Source organism: Neophocaena asiaeorientalis, unplaced genomic scaffold (genome assembly GCF_003031525.2).
Source record: "Neophocaena asiaeorientalis asiaeorientalis breed wild unplaced genomic scaffold, Neophocaena_asiaeorientalis_V1.1 scaffold1052, whole genome shotgun sequence".
Lineage (NCBI taxonomy): Eukaryota > Metazoa > Chordata > Mammalia > Artiodactyla > Phocoenidae > Neophocaena > Neophocaena asiaeorientalis.
Window position 1 is genome coordinate 14,688 of NW_020173676.1, and position 7,863 is coordinate 22,550.

At 42.7% G+C, this 7,863-nt stretch overlaps 1 pseudogene; it reads left to right on the plus strand.

Annotated features, from left to right (window-relative positions):
* The first annotated feature begins 1,479 nt into the window (after nucleotides 1-1,479).
* LOC112402595 (digestive organ expansion factor homolog pseudogene) lies at nucleotides 1,480-3,691 on the plus strand (annotated as a pseudogene).
* Nucleotides 3,692-7,863: the final 4,172 nt, after the last annotated feature.

Consider the following 7,863-nt stretch of genomic DNA (forward strand, 5'->3'; position numbering starts at 1 on the left):
CCTTTTTCTCCTTTTGTGAGTGTGTATGTGTATCCTTTGTGTGATTTTGTTTGTATAGCTTTGCTTTTACCATTTGTCCTAGGGTTCTGTCTGTCCGTTATTTTTTGCTTTTGTTTTTTTTTTTAGTATAGTTTTTAGGGCTTGATATCATTGGTGGATTTGTCTTCTTGGTTTGGCTGCTCTCTTCTTTCTTTCTTTTTTTAAAAAATTTTTAATATTTTTTTATTTTAATAACTTTATTTTATTTTTTCTTTCTTTTCTCCTTCCTTCCTTTCTCTCTTTCTTTCTTTCTTTCCTTATTTCTCTCTCTCTCTTTCTTCCTCCCTCCCACCCTCCTTCCCTGCCTCCCTCCCTCTCTCCCTCTCTCTCTCTCTCTTTCTTTCTTTCTTTCTTTCTTTCTTTCTCCCTTTAATTCTGAGCCGTGTGGCTGACAGGGTCTTGGTGCTCCAGCCAAGTGTCAGGCCTGTGCCTCTGAGGTGAGAAAGCCGAGATCAGGACATTGGACCACCAGAGACCTCCCAGCTCCACGTAATATCAAACGGTGAAAGCTCTCCCAGAGATCTCCATCTCAAAGCTAAGAGCCAGCTCCATTCAACAACCAGCAAGCTACAGTGCTGGACACCCTACAACTAGCAAGGCAGGAACACAACCCCACCCATTAGCAGAGAGGCTGCCTAAAATCATAATACGGTCACAGACACCCCAAAACACCACCGGACACGGTCCTGCCCACCAGAAAGACAAGATCCAGCCTCATCCACAAGAACACAGGCACCAGTCCCCCCCACCAGGAAGCCCGCACAACCCACTAAACCAACCTTAGCCACTGGGGGCGGACACCAAAAACAACGGGAACTACGAACCTGCAGCCTGCAAACACAGTAAGTTAAGCAAAATGAGAAGACAGAGATATACACAGCAGATGAAGGAGCAAACTAAATTCCCACCAGACCAAACAAATGATGAGGAAATAGGCAGTCTACCTGAAAAAGAATTCAGAGTAATGATAGTAAAGATGATCCAAAATCTTGGAAATAGAATGGAGAAAATACAAGAAACGTTTAACAAGGACCTAGAAGAATTAAAGCGCAAAGAAACAATGATGAACAACACAATAAATGAAATACAAAATTCTCTAGAAGGAATCAATAGCAGAATAACTGAGGCAGAAGAACAGATAAGTGACCTGGAAGATAAAATAGTGGAAATAACTACCACAGAGCAGAATAAAGAAACAAGAATGAAAAGAATTGAGCTCCCAGCCCCGCCCACCCCGGCGGGTGAGCAGACAAGCCTCACGGGCTGATGTTGAACTATCCTTGCATCTCTGGAATAAACCCCACTTGATCATGACTTCTTTAGAACTACAAGCTCCTGAACTGCTTTCGTCCACTGATCTTCTTTCTAAGTTACAAGAGAAGACAGCTTTGCCAAATCTTTGATTTCAAAACATTGAACTTCTCTTTTCCACCTTCCAAGGGTTTCCAGAAAGGAAGCAAAACCACAGACTTGTCAACTGTCAGAGAGTTTAGATACTTCAAGTTCTGAAAGTGAAGCAGAGAGTGAACCAGAACAAGTTTCTGGTTACAACAGACTACTTGCCACATTAAAGGATGTTTCCAAGGAAGATGAGGAGGAGGAAGAGGAAGAAGACCGTGTTATAGATGAGACAGAAATGAATCTTGAAGATGGCGATAGTGACATCAGTGTGGAGGAAGAGACGGCAGTAGCATCTACTGACATGCAGAAGAATGCGGCCTTACCTGCTGACCCTAAGGGAAAAGATGGGCACGGGCCACCTGGCACATCAGAGGAATCCCCAGAGGAGTTTACAGATGCAAAACATGAGTCACTCTTCAGCCTAGAAACCAACTTTCTCGAAGAGGAAAGAGAAGGCAACTGTTCTCTGAAAGCATTACAAGATCCATTTGCACAACATGTAAACAAAGAACTGAAAGAAAAAGAGATCCAGGCTGTTGCCACAAATCCCAAAACTACCCACCAGCTAAAATGGCCCATCCTGGGCCAGCGTGTCTTTTCATGCAGGTTTCGACAGTTGGAAACCGGAAACCTTTAAACCCCCAAAGGACATTGACTTAAAGTCACTTCATCTCCAGAAGCCTCTGGAATCCACCTGGATCAAGACCAACAGCCAGTTCCTCTCTGGTCCCCCAAATTCAAGTAGCCCCTTCACACCCCTCCAGAAAGAGCTCTTCTTAATTATGAATTCTTACCGGGACCTCTTCTACCCAGAAAGGACTGCCCTGAAGAATGGGGAAGAGATCCGCCACGTGGACTGCCTGCATGTGATAAATCACGTCCTCAAAGCCAATGCCCAGGTGCTTACCAACAACAGCAGATGCCGAAGCCAGAAACTTGGGGTGGGTGATGATGATGACTTCAGGGACCAAGGGCTAACGAGGCCCAAGGTGCTGACAGTGGTGCCATTCCGGGAAGCTGCTTTGCGGGTGGTACAGCTCTTCATCAGTCTTCTTGAGGGCGACAGCAAGAAGAAAATAATTGTAAGCAACAATAAGAGGTTTAATGGAGAGTATGGCTCAGATCCCGAGGAGAGACCACCCAACCTGAAGAGGCCTGAGGATTATGAAGCTGTATTTGTCGGCAACATCGATGACCACTTCAGGACTGGAGTGGCAATACTGCAGAGAAGCATCCGACTTTATGCCCCCTTCTGTTCGTCAGACATCCTCATTGCCTCCCCTCTGGGCTTGAGGACCATCATTGGTGGAGAAGGAGAGAAGAAGAGAGAGTTTGACTTTCTGTCTTCTATTGAGCTTCTCATCATTGATCAAGCTGACATTTCCCTGATGCAGAACTGGGAGCATGTCTTGCATTTGATGAACCACATGGACCTACTGCCCTTGGACTCACATGGGGTGGACTTTTCTCGAGTGCGCACGTGGAGCCTCAATAATTGGTCCAAGTACTATCGTCAGACGCTGCTGTCTGGGGCCCTGCAGGATGCCCAGATCAACTCTGTGTTCATCAAATACTGCGTCAATGTGCAAGGCCAGGTGGCTGTGAGGAACGTCCCGATGACAGGCTGCATCAGTCATGTCCTGGTGCAGCTCCCACATGTCTTCCAGAGGATGGAAGCTGAAAACCTAGCTTCAGTGATTGATGCCAGGTTTAACTTTTTTGTCAACAAGATTTTGCCTCAGTATCGTGATGCAGTCATGTCTCACACGCTTATCTACGTCCCCTCCTACTTTGACTTTGTGCATCTCCGAAATTACTTCAAGAAGGAGGAACTGAACTTCACTCATATCTGCGAGTACGCCCAGAAGTCTGGTGTCTCCAGGGCCAGAGACTTCTTCCTTCAAGGAGAGAAGCAGTTCCTGCTCCTCACAGAGCGCTTCCATTTCTACAAAAGATACACAATAACAGGCATCAGGAACCTGATTTTCTATGAACTGCCAACATATCCGCACTTCTACAGTGAAGTCTGTAACGTGCTGCAAGCCACCACCCGAGGAGAGGAAGCTGCCTGGACCTGCACTGTCCTCTACTCCAAGTACGATGCCCAGAGGTTGGCTGCTGTGGTCGGGGTGGAGCGGGCTGCACAGATGCTGCAGTCCAAGAAGAACGTCCACCTCTTCATTACTGGAGAGAGATGAGAATTGGTTGGACAGGAAATGGTGTTTGGTGTGATATGTCATGCTTGGTTCTGTGTCACTTGGACCTGATTCTGATCACTTACACAAAGAAGGGCTGCAACAAGGAAGGAGCACCAGGCAGGTTCTTATCAGATACTTCTTTCTTTTCAGATCATATATACCTGAAAAGTTCAGTGTAAACCAGATTTTGGTAAAACCCATCTTTCAGAGGTCAGGGGAGAGCTCATGGGACTCTGAGAAGTTGATAGAAGGAATCTTCTACTTGTGAATTTTTTTGGACGCCATAAATTCTTTTGTTGTGACTTCACCTCTAATTTATTACACTTGGTAAATTCTTAAAAAAAAAAGAATGAAAAGAATTGACTCAATCTACACTACCAGCTCTGCAGGGGTAGTGTGAAAGCAGCATAGACAATATGTAAACAAATGAGTGTGGCTGTGTTTCAATAAAACTTTATTTATAAAAACTGGTGGTGGGCCAGATTTGGCCTGTGGGTTCTAGTTTGCTGATCCCTGATATAAAGAGCTCTTAAAAATTGAGAAACGTGGGCCTAAAAACCTCATTTTAAAAATGTGGGAGCAACCTAAATGTCCATTGACAGATGAATGGATAAAGAAGATGTGGTACATATATACAATAGAATACTACTCAGCCATCAAAAAGAATGAGATAATGCCATTTTCAGCAACAGCGATGCAACTAGAGATTATCATACTAAGTGCAGTAAGTCAGAAAGAGAAAGACAAGCACCACATGATATCACTTATATATGAAATCTAAAACATGACACGAATGCATGTACGAAACAGAAACAGACTCACAGACGTAGGAAACAGACTTGTGGTTTCCAAGGGGGATGGAGGGTGGGGGAGGGATGGAGTAGGACGTTGGGGTTAGCATATGCAAGCTATTATATATGGAATGGATAAACAATGGAAAAAAATATTTTAAAAAGAATGTATGTATATGTATAACTGAATCACTGCTGTACAGCAGAAATTAACACAACATTGTGAATCAACTATACTTTAATAAAAAACAAATTTAAAAAATGGGAAGACATGAACAGGTAATTCACAAAAAGAGAAAGAGATGTACGATGGCCACCAAATATATTTTTAAAGTTCTAGCTTACTTACAATTAGCAAAATGCACATTAAAATAACACCGAGATGCCATGTCTCATCTATCAGACTGGTAAAAATTAAAAGTGTGACAATATATTATGTTGGTGAGGCTGTCGGGAGAAAAGCACTCTAGTATATTTCTGTTGGGAACACAAACTGGTTCGATCTTTCTGGCGAGGAATTGGGTAATATCTAACTAAACTACATTTGTTCTTACCTCTTGAGTCAGCAATCCTACATCTAGAAATCCACCTTAAAGATCTCCAACAAAAGGAAGACTATGAATGGATATGGAGTGATTTCATATTGTTAAATGAAGAAAGTGAAGCTTTAAAGAGTGTCTAGAAAGAAGGGGATATAAGAAGACATACATGTCCTTGCAAAAGAAATACAGGAGGATACACTTGAAACTAAAGAGCTCACTTACCCACAGGGGATGGGTGGGAAAGGGACAGGATAGTAGGGACAAGGAGATAAGTGACGCTTCTCTGAATATACCTCTTTGTGTAGCTTTGACTCATGAAACCATACTGTTTCACATCCTCCAAAAAAATTAAAATTAACTACAATGTGAGGTGAACACTAAATGACATATAAGCTAACAAATGAACATACCTATATTAAAAATGAATAGTATAACGGCACTGAAGAGGATGGGAAAGGAAAGAAATTAGCCTAAGTATTTCAGTTATCAGTAGAGGGCATAGAAAGACACTGGAGGAGGAAGAGACTTCTCTTCCTAGTTCTGGTGTGCTGCTCTCACCAAGTTCCTGCAGCACCCATGGCTTCTGCAGTGCATCCCTAGGTGGACAGCAGCACCCAGCGGCCATAAGCATGTGGCACATCCCATAAACGTCTTCCTCCATCATCCCAGAGGGCAGACTTCCATCAAGCCCTGCCAACGAGCTCAGCAAACTTCTCTGCCATCCAATGGGTCTTGGTCGTGCCCTTTCCAATTAGATCAAATTCTAAGCCGGGGTGGAGAGATGGGGAGTGGCCTCTTTCTCAGGTGCTTTATCTCAGCACTAGGGATAAAGGCTACTCCCTATATTTGCTATTCTTTGGAGTGCTCTTTACCTCTTAGTAGCCAATCTCCCATTACTCCAATTCCCTGTTATAGTTAATTACTTATATTAAACATGCTCTCTTCAAACTCCTGTGTGATTTCTGTCTCTTGATTGGGCTCTAAGAATAAACTAGGTAACACTGGAGTGTTCTGACTAGTCAGTGAGCACATTTAGTGCCCAGATCCTGTTTCTCAATACCATTCTCCAATAAAAGGAGTTAGGGCTTCTTGGAGAAGTGGTTGAGTCCAGGGCTGGAGCAGGGAAACTACAAGATGAACCTGAAACATCTTGTGGTGCCAAAAAGTAAGAACGTACTCAAAAAAGGCAGGGCGTGTCAAAAAGATACAGAAGCCAACCCAGAGGAGCTCCTAATGGCCAAAGCTAGAAATCTGAGCAACAAAACATAAACAATAGTATTGGATTATAACCCATGAAATAAAAATGAATATCCATAAGTCCATACTGATATAAATACATGATTGAATAAATTAATAAATGGGAGAGATGAGACAGATAACTTGGAGAATTTCAAATAATGTGTGTAGATATTTCCCCGTCCAGGAGGTAGTGGTTAACATCCTCTCCCCATCCCTGGGTGTGCTTAGTGACTTGCTTCCTAAGAGTGGAGTATAGAAAGGGGGTGGGGAGTAACTTTATAGTGGAGAAGGCTGGCAAACCTCTGCCAAGGCAGTGATCAAGGTTAACATTATTGGGGATAAGTCAGGTTCATAGCATGTACCCCTGATATGAAGTGATGAGAATGGCACTTCACTTCTGTGGTATTCTTCCCAAAATCTCAAACCCTAGTCTGGTAATGAGAAAAGTGTCAGATAAAACCAACTGAAGAATGTTCTATCAATCACTTGACCAGCACTCCTAAAAACTGTCAAGGTCATCACAAACAAGGAAAGCTTGAGAAACTCACAGTCTAGGGGAAGCCAAAGAGACATGATGAATAAATGTAATGTGGTGTCCTGGATGAGATCCTGCAACAGAAAAAAAAAACATTAGTTTAAAACCAAATAAATGCAAAAAAAGTGTGTAGTTTAGTTAACAGTAATGTACCAATGTTGGTTCCTTAGTTGTGACAAACATACCATAGCAATGTAGGATGTTAACGATAGGGAAAACTATCTTTGAAACTTCTATATATCGAAAGCTATTGTAGATTTTTTAAAGTTTATTTAAACAATTAAAAAAAAGGACACAGGAGCCAACCTGAAGGAGCTCCCAATGACCACAGCTGACACAATGTGAGCAACACAATCAATAATGCTAGTTCAGTAGCTCCCCCCTTATCCATGGGGGATATGTTCCAAGATCCCCAATGGATGCCTGAAACCCCATATTGTACCGAACCTTATACATACTATTTTTCCCTATACACACTGAGCAGCAGAAGCCACCCGTGGCTGAACTACAGGGACTGCCAGTGGACACTTCAAAGTCCCCCAATCACTGGCATGGCCAGACTCTTCATATCACTAATCCACAGTGATGACCACAGGAACCCTGAAGAATGCCCAACACAGGCACACCAGTGCCACACCCCCAGCAGGTTTCCAATCATCCATCTTCCCAGACTACCAGTTACTGACCCACATAGTTTCTAAAACCGAAACTATGGAGCAGCCAAACACTGAGCTTTCCTGAAGGATGTTATGACTTTCATTTCAGAAACCAACTCATTGCCTTTCATGGATGTGCATAGCAACATTATTCATAATAGCTCCAAACTATCCAACAACAGGTGACTAGTTTAACAACCGTTGGTACATCCATACAATGAAATACTATTCAGCAATAAAAAGGAACAAAAAACTGATACATGCAACAGCATGGAGGAATCTCAAAAGCAATATGCTGTGTAAAAGAAGCCACAAAGAAAAGAGTACAATCTGTATGATTCCATTTACTTGAAGTTTTAGAAAAGCAAAACTAATCTATTGTGATAGAAGTCAGAATAATGGTTACTAATGGGTGGGGAGGATTGACTGGGAAGAGATCATGATGAAACCTTCTGGAGTGAT